The 15330-nt window shown below is 46.5% G+C and overlaps 1 protein-coding gene across 2 annotated transcripts in view; it reads right to left on the minus strand.

Moving 5' to 3' along the window:
* Nucleotides 1-15330, minus strand: part of NUDT3 (nudix hydrolase homolog 3) — a 240184-nt gene that overhangs the window by 199543 nt on the left and 25311 nt on the right. The gene's annotated exons all lie outside the window — the stretch shown is intronic.

Below are 15330 nucleotides of genomic sequence, written 5' to 3' on the forward strand. Positions count from 1 at the left end.
CATCATACCGATTGTTGCAGGGTACAGTACCAAGAGGTGGTGGTCTAGTGGACCGTGTGGTGTGGGGAAAGATTTGAAGGGCAGCCTCGTGGAGTGTGCGACTAATCAAGGCAGCACGGTCCTCTATGAGTGGTATGTGATCGATGTAGGTTAGGAGTCTGTTTAGGCGTCCAGAGTAGCCGATGAGAGGTTGTGATCAAAGTGTATGTCGTGGTAGGTGTCGTGCTTCCTATGTGGTGTGTGTGGTGTGGCTAAGCGTGGGGCGGCGATAGTGAAGAATAGGTATTGGAGGGAGTGGTGCTACGGTGAAGTCGGTGATACATGAAGTGAAGGTAGGGGATCCCATGATGTAATCTACTACACTAGTGCCCCCCCCCGTGTGGGAAGCAAGTAAAACTACCTAAGAAGGGCCATAGGTCGAGCCCGTTGTAGATGATGAGATCATGCATCCTGCCCAGATCAAGGAGTGTGTGTCCATATGGTGTAACAAGGCCGTGTCAGTTGGATGAGGTCCTGGTCATACCTGCTCCGTCTAGGTCCATGTCTGGTAACATGATAGAGTCGTCTCAGAAGTCCAGGAGTGGTACCTGGCGCGTGCTTGTCCTGGCGTTGAAGTCCCCAACAAGGAGAACTTCCCCACGGGCTGAAAGGTCTGGGATATCCTGATGTAAGGGTACATATGGCGATGTCTCACCCTCCTTTCGTGCCACTCTGGCGAAGTGGGATGTGTCTGGCGAAAAGTAGCATATTGCTATGAAAAGGTCACGGGTGTCTGTGCGTCGGATCCGGATCCACATGAATCGGGAGTGTGCGTCCTTCCTCTCAATGGAGATGGCTCCAACGAGGGAAGACCTGTACAATACTGCGACCCCGCTTGATCCTCGGACTCCTCCTGTATCCCTCGTCTCATCCCTGAAGGCTGACTCGCATGTGTAGCCACTGACTATCGGTAGTGGACGCTCTAGGCTCTGGTGTGTCTCCATGTAAAAGACTATGTCTCGACCTGTATAAGACTCCGAGAAGTTCCTTGGGTCTGACCATAAGATACCATTACAGTTCCAAATGGTGTAGTCTAGGGTCTCGGAAGAGTCTCATAGGCCCCGTCCCCCTAGGAGGTACGGGTGGGAGCCCGACGGGTGCCGGTCAACAACCTACCATCTCGGACCACGGCCCATTTTCCCTCCTTGTGGGCAACATCCCGCTACTGCAGAAGAACTCGTCGCTCCTCAATCTGTAGTGGTGTCAAATCCTCGTCCATGGACAGGGTGGGATGCTCTCGTAGAGAGGCTCGGCGTCGGAGTGTCGCTAGTCGAGCATGTGAATCTTTGAAGCAAATGACTAGGGGCTACTCTCGGTTGGGATCTCTCCCAACACGCCATGCTACCTCTACGCCATGGTCGGGGACTCCCATGGTGGTGGTCACAAAGGTGATCGCCTCCTCCATGGGCGTCGTAGTGGTGCTAGTGCTGTCTCACGTGATCCCTCGTACCCGGATGTTGAGGGCCTTCGAAGCCCTCTGCTGCTGCTCCTGTATGGCGGCTGAAACAGTTGCCTTTGCGGGCTCCCGCTTCGCCACGTCCATCCATCTAGTCGTCTCTGCTATAGCCGACTGTATCGTGGCTATCTGTGCCTCCATCTCTGTGACTGGGGTCTCTCTAGGCGCTGCTTTGAGGGTCTCGAGCTCCTCTCGAAGCTGTGTGATGTCGTGTCTGAGTCCCTGGATAAGGGTGCCTTGCTCCTGTATAATGTGGGCCTGCCTGACGGGCCCAGATGCTGTGTATCTCAGCCAATAGGGAGTCCCAAGCATCTGGCGAGGGCCTAAGATGTCCTGGTCCAGGTGGAAACTGGATCTCGAGAGGGGTTGGAATGAAGGTGGGCTACTGAGGTTGTATTGAGAGTGGGGGCAGCATGATCTGGATGGGGGAGTGATATGTAGGAGTAGCGAGGCCGGATGAGGTGATGAAGGGTGGCTGACTGAGAGGTAGGGGTGATACGAGGGGAAAGTACTGTGGAGCCGTGGCTAGTGGGGCCAATGGTGAGGCTACTGGAGAGGAGACCGGGAGGAGAGAGGTGGCGTAGATGATGAGGCGGATGATGGTGGTGAAATAGTGTAGAGGTCAAGGATGTGGTGAGCGGCATGGGCTTTGGGTGGGCCCCTTTCTTCTGGGCCGCGGTGCTATCCACTGTCAAACCGCTCCGGTTGATGCGTTTGTTGAAGTCCTCCAGATTGAGTTGCTTTTGTGTTTTCGCCTTGTCACCATTCCCCTTCTCCATCTCCACGCATATGCAGATTTGGATCCGAGGGTCTCTCGCCTAGTCTCCTGTCCTCATCCCCCTGTTCCCTTCATTATGGGAGAAACAGCAAGTTTTTTTTTTTTTGGCTATTTAAAAAAAAAAAAACGGGGGAGGTAGCGGGGGTAGCAGAGGGGATTAGCAGAGGGGGTAGCAGGGGGTAGAGAGGGGTAGCGGGGGGGGTAGCGGAGGGGGTAGCGGGGGTAGCGGAGGGGGTTAGCGAGGGGGTAGCGAGGAGGTAGCAGAGGTAGCGGGGGGGTAGCGGGGGTAGCGGGGGGGTTAGCGAGGGGTAGCGGAGGGGGTAGCAGAGTTAGCGGGAGGAGGTAGCACAGGTAGCGAGAGGGGTAGCGGGGGGTAGCGGAGGTAGCGGGAGGGGTGAGCGAGGGGCTGAGCGGGGGGGGGGGGGGGGGTGAGCGAGGGGCTGCGGGGGCTCAGTGGAGGGGTGAGAGGAGGGGTGCGAGGGGGTGAGCAGGGGGGCTAAGCGAGAGGGTGAGCGGGGGGACTGAGCGAGGGGGTGAGCAAGGGGCTGAGCGAGAGAGACTACACAAGAACTCACGAAAAGGACCACTACTGCTCGGTAGAGAAAATCATTGGTTTCAAGGACCATGTACTTAGGATATACATCAAATGGAGGAGTCTTTCGGATGATGAAACCTCTTGGCAGCCCTCATCTATTGCAAAGCAGTACCCCTACCTGCTCGGCTAATGCAATAGTTGGGACGCTTTGGGCTAACAAAATATGAAGAGAGGAGAGAAGAAAAGTGGAGATGAGGAGAGAGGGCACAGCTAGAGAGCACATCACAAATGACTAACTGTACACTAGATTTAGTTGAAATTGTAGAATATATATATGAACTCTTTTAGAGTTAGGGTTAGGACATCTAACCTTTCTTGTATAGCACTCTATTGGGTTAGTGCTATGCACAATATCTAACACATGATGTTGAGCATGATTTCTCAACACCTTCCCGCAATATCAACATCATGAAGTACGTCTTTTCTCAAGATGATGATTTTAGTGAATTGAAGAAGGACTAAGCATTACATTCCATCACACCTCTTTGATGGGAATGTCCTTTGTCTGCATCAAACCAAGAGCTTGTCGGTGCTTCTCAAAAAGCTCTTTGCCAAGTGATTTGGTAAAGATGTCTGCAACATTTTCTTTGCTATCACAATGCTGCAGTGTGATGTCACCAAGTAACACTCTTTCTCTTATAAATTGCTCTCTAACATCAATGTGCTTTATCCTGGAGTGATATACTGAATTCTTGGCCAATGCTTGAGCTGATTGATTATCACAGTATATTGTTGTTGGCTTTGATTCATCAAAGTAATCTGTTTCTAACAACAGTCTTCTGAGCCATATAGCCTCACATGCACCTATAGTGAGAGCTCTATATTCTGCTTCTGTTGAAGACAAAGAAACAGTCAACTGTTTGTTTGATAACCATGATATAGCACCTTGACGAATGAAAAATGCATATCCGTGTCTCGATCTCCTAGTTTGATGATCTTCGGCGTAGTCACTATCATAGTATCCATGCAACCTTGGATGACTTCCTCTGTATTCTATCCCAAATTGTCTTGTACCTCTCGTGTATCTCAAGACTCTTTTGGCTGCATTTCAGTGAGATTGTTTTAGATTTGCCGTAAACTATGCTAGCGAATCTGTTGCATAACAAATATCTGGCCGTGTGATAGTCAGATATATAAGAGATCCGATCAGTTATTGCCGATAGTACCTATCATTGACAGTAGGCTTTTCTGAATCTTTTGTAAATTTCAAACTCTGTTCCATAGGAGTGGTTGCAATCTTGCAAGATTTGCCATATGAAACTTCTTCAGAAGACTGTCAACATATTTATGTTGACTCATGAAGGTGCTGTCTAAATCTCTCCAGAACTCAATACCAAGACAATAGTGCATCAGAACTCAATACCAAGACAATAGTGCATAAGTCCAAGATCTTTCATGTCGAACTCTACAGATAAGTCTTGTTTTAGCTTTTTGATAAAGCTATCCTTGCTTCATCAAAATCAGATCATCTACGTACAAAAGTGCAATAGTAATGTCTTCCCCTTGAACTTTGTAGTAGAGAGTATGATCCGCATCGGGTTTCATGTATCCCAGATGAGCAAAATACTTGTCGATTCTGTTGTACCAACTTCTCGGTGCTTTCTTTAAGCCATAAAGACTTTTCTTGAGATAGCAAACCTGATTCTCTTTTCCTGGTTCAACATAACCTGCTGGTTGTTGCATGTAGAATTCCTCGTTTAGATAACCATTGAGAAAAGCATTCTTAACATCGAGCTGGTACACATTCCATCTGCTGAGTGTTGTTAGTAATATCAAGAACCGTATGGAATCCATCTTTGCTACTAGAGCCCTCATCATACTCCTGACCATATTGTTGTGTAAATCCTTTTGCAACTAGTCTAGCTTTATATCTTTCGATGCTTCCATCTGGATTGTACTTCACTTTGTATACCCATTTGTTTACTATGGCCTTCTTTCCTAGTAGACGGTCGCATATACCCAAGTATTATTCTTGTACAAAGCTTCCATCTCTTCATTCATAGAAGTTTGCCATTCTAGCTTGTCAATTGCATCTTCGAAGTACACTGGCTCTTCTGTAGCCATGATGGTAGTCATAAAAGCATAGTTGGTGACTTCAACCTGAATTACTTTGCCTTTTTCAGCATATGTTAATCTGGCTAGAGGTCTGCTTTCCCTAGTAGATCGTCTGAGTTGATGTGGCTCTTCTCGGGGTGCTTCTGAAAAATCTTTCATCAATGGAATGAAAGAATGGAAGCACTCGATCTCTCAATCTCTCACACTCTCTCAAGGATCGCAATGCCTCAGCAGAAGACAAGGGAGCTCTGATACCATGATAAAATATGGAGGGGAGAGGAGAAGAGTAGAGATGAGGAGATAGGGCACAACTAGAGAGCACACCACAAATGACTAATTGTACACTAGATTTAGTTGAAATTGTACAATATATACATACCCTTTTAGTGTTAGGGTTAGGGTTAGGGTTAGGGTTAGGGTTAGGGTCAGGACATCTAACCCTTTCCTTTATAGCACTCTATTGGGTTAGTGCTATGCACAATATCTAACACATGATGTTGAGCATGGTTTCTCAACATGGGCATCATCATTGCTACAGATGCCCTCTAATCTTCTCCCTGTTTTCCTTTATTCTTCCAGTGACTTCTCAAAATTTGAGGACAAATACTTTTTGGGTAAGAAGGACTGTAACAAAGGGGTTAGTCTAATTAGCTATTTAAATGGCTCTGAAGTTAGCACTATGTACTCTAGGTTGTTTACGAGTTGCCACCTTGCAGTTTTGGGAAATTATCTCATATACAAAGTTGCACAACAGCTTGCCTTAATCCTATAAAAGGCCTGGCTGTCTCGTTTAAACTCAACTTATGATGTACAGCAAAGCTCTTGGCTTAAGCTGAAATTCACTAAGGATTGTCCTTGTGCACGCCCTCACAAGGAATTAACCTTGATTGTCCTTGTGCACGCCCTCACAAGGAATTAACCTTGATTGTCCTTGTGCACGCCCTCACAAGGAATTAACCTTGATTGTCCTTGTGCATGCCCTCACAAGGCACTGTTGTAAGCCCAGCCCTTGATTTACTCCCTTCTTGAACATCACTTAGTTTCAATTCAGAATCATGTCAGTCTTTGGTTTCCTTACTTTTCTTCACTCTGATTATATTCGAGTCATATGTATTTCCAGTGTGCAAACATGTGATTCGCATGTCTTCAGATGAGTGCAGTGTGTTGGAACAACAATGTATCATGTTCAATTTAATCGTCCTCTTGGATGCACTTGAAGCTATATTTGTGCATGTCTTTGACAAGTTTGGATTCATTAAAGGCAATTTTAGCGCATAAGTCGATTAAATAATCTGGTGTCGATTAAAGGATCCCTTTTTCAGGAGGACACTGGATGGGTAGTATAAGGTGGATTTTCACCACAGCACACCTCAGGTCTCCTTCGTTCCCTCTCATGGTTGCCGTCCTGAAAGCATGGGCCAGTTTCAGGAGCACTCTTCGGAGGATTCCCCCTTCTTCTCGTAAAGAGATTGATAGGCAACCGATCATGTGAAATGACAGTATATTGGATGATCTTGGAAGAGGATGTGAACAGTTTCCGAGCAAAAACCTACGAGCAGAAAAGTCCGAGCAATAATTTTTGACACCAACCATGCTAGTATATTTCTCAAAGGAATATACAATTATTTCTTAATTTCTCATTTATGGAACCATATACTTACTTATTTTCTTTATAACCCTCATTTTAGAGAACATCATCTATATATGAACAAATAGTGAACACTTTAGAAACTCCTATAATTACCTACCTACCATACTCTCTTTTGAGGATTATGGCTACATCTTGGTGACAATTCGGAGGGCACCCATCCGAGTCCTTTGCGCTACAAGGCATTCCCAAAGACAATGCAAGAACATCTCCAAATCTTTGAATGTGCAATAGAGGCATACCATTTATGCACATTTACTCCACCCAAGGGTCAATGGGAAACCCTCCATGTGCAAACATCTAGAAGAAGTATGAGATCTTTTGTGGCCTATGGCTTGTGACAAAAAATGGGAGATAACCTCTTAGGGAACGTGTTGCTCCACCCAAATCCTTGGATGAGTAGGAAAAAGATATTGGAAACCTCATACTTGAAGCCATTATAATCAATCATAAATTAATCTCTAATACATATCGAATATGGAAAAGCAAGGGAGGGATTTTCAAAATATTCCTAATTCTCCAAACCTAAGTACTTTTAAGGAAATGTGGTTCCTACTAAACTCCTTCCTACCATAATATGAATTAGGGAGAAGTTGTAACTCTCATATACATCTTGAAATTTTTAATTTATCTCTTTTATAACTATAAAAATTATAATTTAAAGCCTACCATTACATAGATCATGAAATTTTGAACATTCTTTCTTTTTACAGCTCCTCAATCTGAGCTAAGGAGCAAAAGTTATGACCCCTTCTGCATAGGCTCTCCAAGGGTATTCCGCCGACGGAATAGGGTTGGGGCAAGCTCTTCAAACCATATTCCTCTGGCAGGAGGGTCTATTAAAAAGGCATTATATATTTTTCTTAGGTCATCCTGAGGAACTATAAAGAGTATGTTTGCTCAAAATTTCATGATCCAACCAATGGTGAAAGGAAAAGAAAGGATTTTTTAAGGTCGTAAAATAAGTCACCACTTGGACATTATATATGTATATTATATAAAGATATATTTATATTTATATCTATTTATCAATATTTCATATTTACTTACATATTCTTTAAAATAATTTGAAAATTTTTGCTTCCCAAAAATGACTTGAGCCTATATATTTTGACCCCTCCCACCTTTTGCCCGCTCATTGCTCGGGGGTTTTTGCTCGAAAAATGAAAACCCCCTCTTGGAAGATCACTTGGTGCTTCACTCTACATGTAGTGGTCAAGGTGGGAGAGGGAACCCGCCTCATCATTGGGGTCATGGAAAGCTTTCCGCAGGCTTCCAGAGGAGACCAAATCTCAGTTGACAGGACATCTCAGAGGAAGTGCAGGGAGGATCTTGCAGATTGAGGCAGCCCTTCCCAGATGATATGCCACTCACTTGCTCCACTTGGGCAGGTGCTTTTACAAGAGGGGGTGTTCCTCTTCAGGTTTTGGCCTTTCGAGATGCACACGAGGATGCCTTGGTTTTTGGTATGCATGATGGTGGCAGATTGTTCAAGTCCACAAAGGACATCTTGCTTGAGTTTGCTTTTCAACCTATCAGGGTTGTAGGTCTTTTGGTGCAGGGATCAGATTCAGAGTGGTTCCTCAACCCAGACCCCCAGCTTCTCTCCACCGGATCTTGAAGACTTTGGCTCTACGGGGGAGTTCCCATTAGGTATTTGCAGTGGGACCCTGAAGAGTGGGAGTGTATTGACGCAGGGCATCTAGAGAAGAGCATCCCCTTCTTTCGTTACACGGTCAGTAATGCCAGGAGATTCCAGCTCAGTAGTAGAGGTTGGAGACCTTCCAGAGTTCCTCATTGGGAGGCATTTGATATCACTGTGGATTTCCAGAGGTGCTTCTGGAAGAGACTCTGGAAATCCCACAGGAATAGAAAGATCACTCTTTTCTTTTGGCTTTCTATCCATGATGGGATTGCAGTGAACCTTTGGAGATCCAAGTTCGGAGCCGACCTTACTTGCCCTCGTTGCCTCTCTGCTTTGGAGACGATTCATCATTGCTTATGGGATTGCAGACAAGTGAGGATGATTTGGATGGGGGTAGCCAGGATTTTCAGTCACTTTGACCACTTCCCAATCTTTATGACATGGGGCTCAGTGGCTTGGCTTTCTCTTACGGGGCCTCATGTAATCTATGAGAGACTTCACTCTTCTCGGGCCATTTCGATTCGACATCATCAGATTGAGTCTTGTTCTTTGGATGTGGTACCTCACCTTCCTTTTGCAGCTGTACATGCCTCTGTGGATACCTCTTGGGAGATTCTAGCGAGCATAGCAGCCTGGCATATCTAGAGACAAATGCACAGAGGCATTGGAGGGAACTCACGTTCATCCCTCGCACACACCATACATACCTTGATGGCCGTATGGACAAGTATGCAGGGAGACTCCCGTGCAGCCTCAGCTAGGAGGGCTTCTTTCTTTAGGGAATGGAGGGATTCTCCTTTCTTCTCTGAGACTCTTACCGGGTTGAGGTGACACTTTCAGCCTCAGCCTTGGTTGTTTTCCACCTCATTTTGAGAGGGTTATTTATCCTCATGGTTTCATGATGTATTCTGCTTTGAGCTTGCTCTCGCGGGTTTTTTCTCTTACTTAATAGAAGTCTCTTTCTTGGAAAAAAAAAAAAAGGGCGATCCGCGATTAGCAATTGAAGCGTTTACTCAAACGTGCATATGTCAATAGCGGCAATGGTGAACTCCAGCATCGTACTCCCCTGCTAATAAATGGAAATGATCTAGCCTACGCACGAACTTCCTATCTGAATCTCTTATTTCTGTTCTAGGGTTTGATGAGGACTAGTCCAAGAATGTCTTTGGGCTGCTGGAAAGCCCTCAAAAGACCCTGAATCCTTGCCCAAATACTCAAATATATGCTGCAAATACCTGACAGTACAGCCAGGTGTCACTGCCACCTATGCCTGCCATTAGTGCATGTGACATTCCCCTCTTCTTGTTGCTAGGTGGATACCTCGCAACGCTTTGCCCTGGCAACCCAAACTACTCCGCCGTGGCCTATGACTTTGGAAAATTAGGAATGGACCCACGTAGCTCGTGCCTGACTCGTCCTTGGACTAGGGGTCACAAAAAATTTTGGGCCTGACTATGTGTTACAATGCACCCAAAGGAGCTGAGAGGCGACTGGCACTGCAAAGCACTCCTCCAAGGGAAAGACTGTATTGGATGTGAAGGAAAGGAGGGGTTGTTGAGCACCCCTGAAAGGACTATGAGATGTCTGGAACTGCTTAGAACACCTCCTCTGCAATGACTGACTAGTATGCCTCTTGAAAGGACTAAGAGATGGATGGCATAGCTTCTTCCCAAAGGGATACTGGGACTGAGCCTGTCCCCCTAAGGTACTAAGGACTAGGACTGATGAGCACACCTCTCATGAATTGAACCAAACTGCTATCATCACCAAGGGAACTGCAGCTACTGTTGGTGGCTCAAGCCCTGCTGAAGAGAAGATTGCATGACTGGCCTCATTGAATGAAGGACACAACGATGGTGAAGCGCTATCGACCTCTTGGTTGACTGGTATTGCAACTGCTGCCTCCTAATGAGGAAGGGGGGGAGCTGTGGAGGGAACTGCATGACTATCTTCACTGACTGCCAAGCGATCGTCAACCTATTGATAGTTACACCTGCTACTCCAGCTGTGAGGGTACTCCCTCCTGCTCCTGAGATGCCCCTCCTGCTCAGCTTTGAGGCCGGTGGGACTGGAACTGAGCCCTGTGGTATTGAAAACTCCTGATGAGAAGGTGACATGTGAGTCAGCCCAACTAAAGCTAACGTGGCCCATGGAGCTCCAACGGTGGAAGACCCATAGGAACTAACTGTAGCTTATGAAAAGGCCTGACTTGTCTGTTGAATCTGGGGCGTCCCCTTAGGTGGAATCCCCGAAAGAACTCACTATGGGAACTAGACAACCCCCTAGCGTGTTGGCTCCAAGAGGCTCATCTACTGCAACTGTTGGTCTGTGATGTCTTTAAGGGGAAGACCCATCACAAATAACTGTGAAAATTGTATGCTCCCTAATAAAGCTAATCAAGCTGACTCAGGTCCCTAGGTGGAAGACCCAGAGGAACTAGCTAGACATGATGAAGCTGCTGGACAAGTGAAAACCCATCCGACTTAATTGCACTGACTGAATGATCCCTTTAGGTGGGAACCCCAAAAGAATAAGCTGCTAAAACTTGATGATCCCCAGACCCAAGAGACTTATCATCTCGGCATGCTGACACAGCTGAGCTGAGATGGCCTCAAGGATGAAAGACACCTGAGAGATGGCTGTGGGAATGGCTGCAAATGTGCCCTCTGCATTTATGTGGGGGCCCAGCCCCCTTGTTTTGTGTGCCAGGTGACTTGGCTGGCCCCCCTTTATCCCTTTCTTGCTGGCCGACTTTTAGGGCTGCTGCTAGGCCCCTCCCTTGGGCAGTTTCAAGGCCAGGTGGCTGGCCTGCCATGGCCACCACTCCTGCTCTTCTCTCTGTCCTGCAGCACCTTCTATCTGGCCCTCCAGACCTGCAGCAAATAGGCACCTCTGCTCCTGGATTACCATGCCATGCTGCTGCTCTAGATCTGCCTTCTGCCACGCTAGATCTAGGGTTTGCTGTCCCCGCCATCTGCTCCTTCTACAGGCGCTTTCTGTTGCAGCCATGCTGGTCCCTCCAAGTACTTTACTCTCCTCTCTTTGATTCCTGCCCACATGGCAGACATAACCCTGCCCATGTGTCAGTCTCTCAAGACCCAGCCCCAATGCTCTCCTCATATGGGGGCCCACAGACGGGGAGGTGACCTCCATTCCAACAGATATGTGGCAACGCTTTGCCCTGGCAACCCAAACTGCTCTGTCGTGGTCTGTGACTTTGGGAAATAGGAATGGACCCACGTAGCTCCTACCTAACGCATCCCTGGACTAGGGCCCACAAAGGGGTCATGACATATGACAAAATATTTTGGGTCTGACTGTGGGTCACGATGTACCCTAGTGATGCATGTGACATTAGATCTTGCAAGGGATGCATGTGACACTAGACCTCTTGTGCAACAGCACCATGCATGGTCAAGCACAAAACCGTTGATAAGAAAAAAAATGGGAAGACAACCAGGAGTTATGTACTTCACCACGTCAGATAGGTGAGACTTCATAGGGATCAGCTGCAATGTGGGCTCATAGATGATGAGCTTATGAACCAGGTTCCAGAGCAGATATCCAGAGCACACAAATAACAAGTCACACAATCTGACTAGAACACACACACAGGAACACACAAACTCTTTGAAAGAGGGGAAAGACTCACAGCCCGAAATAGACTGAACTTCCCCCAAAAAAACTCAGAAAACAGTCAGCCTCAGAATACTATGAACCCACAGCCCACTGCTCAATGGCCAGCAAGACCCCCAAGCATAACCTCTATGTGCATTCTTCTGTAATCATTGCTTTGCTCACTCCCAGGTAGTTAGCATTTAACACTGCCCAACCATGAGTACACAACTTGAGGCAACGGCCAGCCTATGACCCTCGTGCCCACAAGCTGTCCAAAAGAAGAACTAGCGGGTACAATCATCTGTAAACCTGCAGGTACGTTCACCGTACAAGCAGCCGTACAATCATATGTACGACAGCAGGTACTTACACCCCGTACAACCATGCACAGTAATCCATACTGGGGTCATGAAAATCAAGTCATGAAGGTTTTTTTAATTTTATTTTGTTAATGTGCACTTACATGTTACAGGAATTTGATATGTTCTGGTGTCCATGTCAAGGGGCTTTTCATGTGTGTGTACGGGGGTACATGCAAGTCTAATGTGCATGCTAATGTGTGTGGAAATTGTGTGACTAAAGGTCCAAAATGTGCATTTAATGTGATTTGGGGGGAAATGTCTCGAGAGTGGTAAAATGTCACTAATGAGGTGGCAGATTAGGCTGAGGTGGCTGGACTAATTAGGAAGGCATCTTGCTCATGCAAAGGTGGCTACGTGATGGATGAAGGGATGCTTCTAGTCGATGAGCTGGAGGTAGATGAAGGTGACAACTTGCAGGAGGAGGATCGCGGGCTCAGGAGCACTCAAGCATGGAGAAACACTGCACCGGGGGGTGTATGCTAGTCGTATGGAAGATGCCTAAGGGTAGCCTTGCATCGGGTGACGTGCGTGGGTTGAGGGCTGGAAAGAGCCGTACGGGCTTTGTACGGGCTAATGCAGGGGATCGTGTACGGGAGGAGCAATTGAATGCCAGCTAATGCTGCTGATATGGCGACGTACAGACGGGCATTAAATTCTACGCACGGGCTGGTACAGAATCTCAAGCGTGTGCTTGTATGGGCTGCAGTACGAGTTTGTACGGGCCTTAATTGTTGATTGGTACGGGCTGGTAGTTACCATGCCTTGATTGCAGGCTGTACGGGTCATTAAAGATGTCTTCTACGAGCTGTACGGAGGATGGTCGTCATTAAATGCATCCTCTTACTCATTTGCTGACACTATAGGCATGACTTGCACCAATGTCTTATGTCTCTCTGGAGGGATGGCCACACATATCCTTCTGTAAGTATTTTTCTCAGCATGATTTTGAAAGCAAAATGTCCTCCACATACTCCCTCATGATTAGCTTGTAGGATATGAAAAACTTCCTCATGCCAGGGAATTCTTCTGAGCACCAGATCAGCCCCTTTCATGTAAAGAACATCAGCTATCAAACAATAATTACAGCTTTTAATAAATCTGTATTTTCTTTGTTTCGGAACTTCTTCAGGCACTTTACCAGTTAACACGAAGCTTTCCTCACAAGCTAATGTCTCCCTTCCTTTGTATAAGGGTTCCTGCACTCCTACTGCATCAACATAAGCTGCTGTAATTTCCTGCGCAGCATCATGTGCATTTACATTCTTACCTCTTTCAATATGCTGGAGTGTCCAGGCATCCAATTGATTTAACAGTTTCTTCACCGCACTTATCCATCTCTTTAAATGAACATGCTTAACCTTCCTAAAATTTGCTTCACAACCAACAGAGCATCTCCCTTAATCGTGACTCTCTTAATACCCAGACTAATGCATACTTTCAAACCTTCGAAGAGGGCTACATATTCAGCTTCATTATTACTGTTGGCTTCAAGCTGAATTCCCATTTTCCGAATCTCCTTTCCTCCAAGATCATAAATAACAATTCCTCCTGTACTTTTATTTAAACTTTTTTTGTAAGATCCATCAAAGTGTAAAACAAATGCATCCTCTAGTACCTTTTCTTCATTCATATCAGTGTTCTTCTCCACATCTTCAACTAAAATAGGTCCTTCCTTATAGGTGAGGAGATCAGCCAAGGAAGATCTGGTAGAGTTCTCAACCAAGAAGGTAAAAAAGTACTCATGTAACTCTACTATCCATTTAATCATGCTCCTGGAGATGTTTGTACTATTTAACATATGAGGCAGTAGTGAACATGAGGTGAGAACCACAAAAGGCCTGGACAATAGATAAGACCGAAACCTCCTACAAGCATACAAGAGGCTAGCCAGGACCAATTCAGCCGCTGAATACTTCCTTTCTACTTCACTCTTCACCCTACTGGCATAGTAGATTGGCCTCATATATCTCGAACCCTCTCCCTGTTGCAAAAGAATAGCACCAAGAACCCGGTGTACCACACTCGCACAAAAGACATTGAGATTCAACATCACTTTATATGCGAGCTCATCATGGATGGAGAGGTCGACTTGGTATACTATCCGACTACAGAGAATGCTGCGGATATCTTCACGAAGGCTCTTGAAAGAGACTTGCTGGAGAGGCATCTTCATCGACTTGGCATTGGGCCGAAAAAGTAAGTTCACTTGCGGGTGGACATTGAGGGGGGGTGTTAGATATCAATGCTCCACCTCATGTAACTACGCGGGAACCAGCTAACTCTACTTGTAAGCCCCCCATATGAGGAGACGGCATTTGAGTAGCTCGGTTATCCGGTAGGTCCTAGTTTGGACACCAGATAGGGGCCATGTATAGCCTGATGGCTGGACGGCTTGGGATAGAGTTGGCACACTGCCAACTAGGCTACATGCAAGTGTGGGAAGGCATCCCATGATTGACCGCACTGAGGGTAGACGGAGCATTTCTCGGGGCAGCCCACTCTCGGGCTGCGGGGCCCGTTTGGAGCCCTAGATGATCCCGGATGGCTCTAGGTCGAACGGCAACCATAGATTAGTTGCTCTATTCTGCGCCACGGTTCTAACGTGTGGTCGGTGGCCTATTTCGGGACCGACCTCCAGTCGGTCTCCCAATTGGGTCTAACCGACTACGACTGGTGGCTATATAAGAGCAAGCCCGTGAAGCCCATAATCATCACTGGCTACAGCAACCCTGATTCCTTAGCATCTAGCCTCCGTCCTCTACTATTTCCAGCACGCCATCGAAGCTTCTCACACAAGAGCGCACGGCTGGGAGGCAGCGCCATCTATTGTATCAGTTTTACAGTAATCAAATTTTTGATTCTCCATACTATCTGCTTTTCTCTCTTGCATACAAGATCATGTTATCTGTTGAGCACAGACGTTGTATTGTTTTCTTACAATCAGTCCATCATGCTTGTGAAAGAAAATTTCACAAATGCCCAAAGCCCACACCTACCCTAGATGTGTACAACTATGTGCCTACCCACAGCTATATACAGTGCTCAAAAACTTGATACAGATTTTGTCCTATCACCGTGTCCCACAATATTTCGGCAAAAGCTTTTGTTACAACAGCCTATGGCATTGGAGAATA

This window comes from Dipteris shenzhenensis, chromosome 5 (genome assembly GCF_047967505.1).
Source record: "Dipteris shenzhenensis isolate YYH24624 ecotype China chromosome 5, Dip_SZ_1.0, whole genome shotgun sequence".
Lineage (NCBI taxonomy): Eukaryota > Viridiplantae > Streptophyta > Polypodiopsida > Gleicheniales > Dipteridaceae > Dipteris > Dipteris shenzhenensis.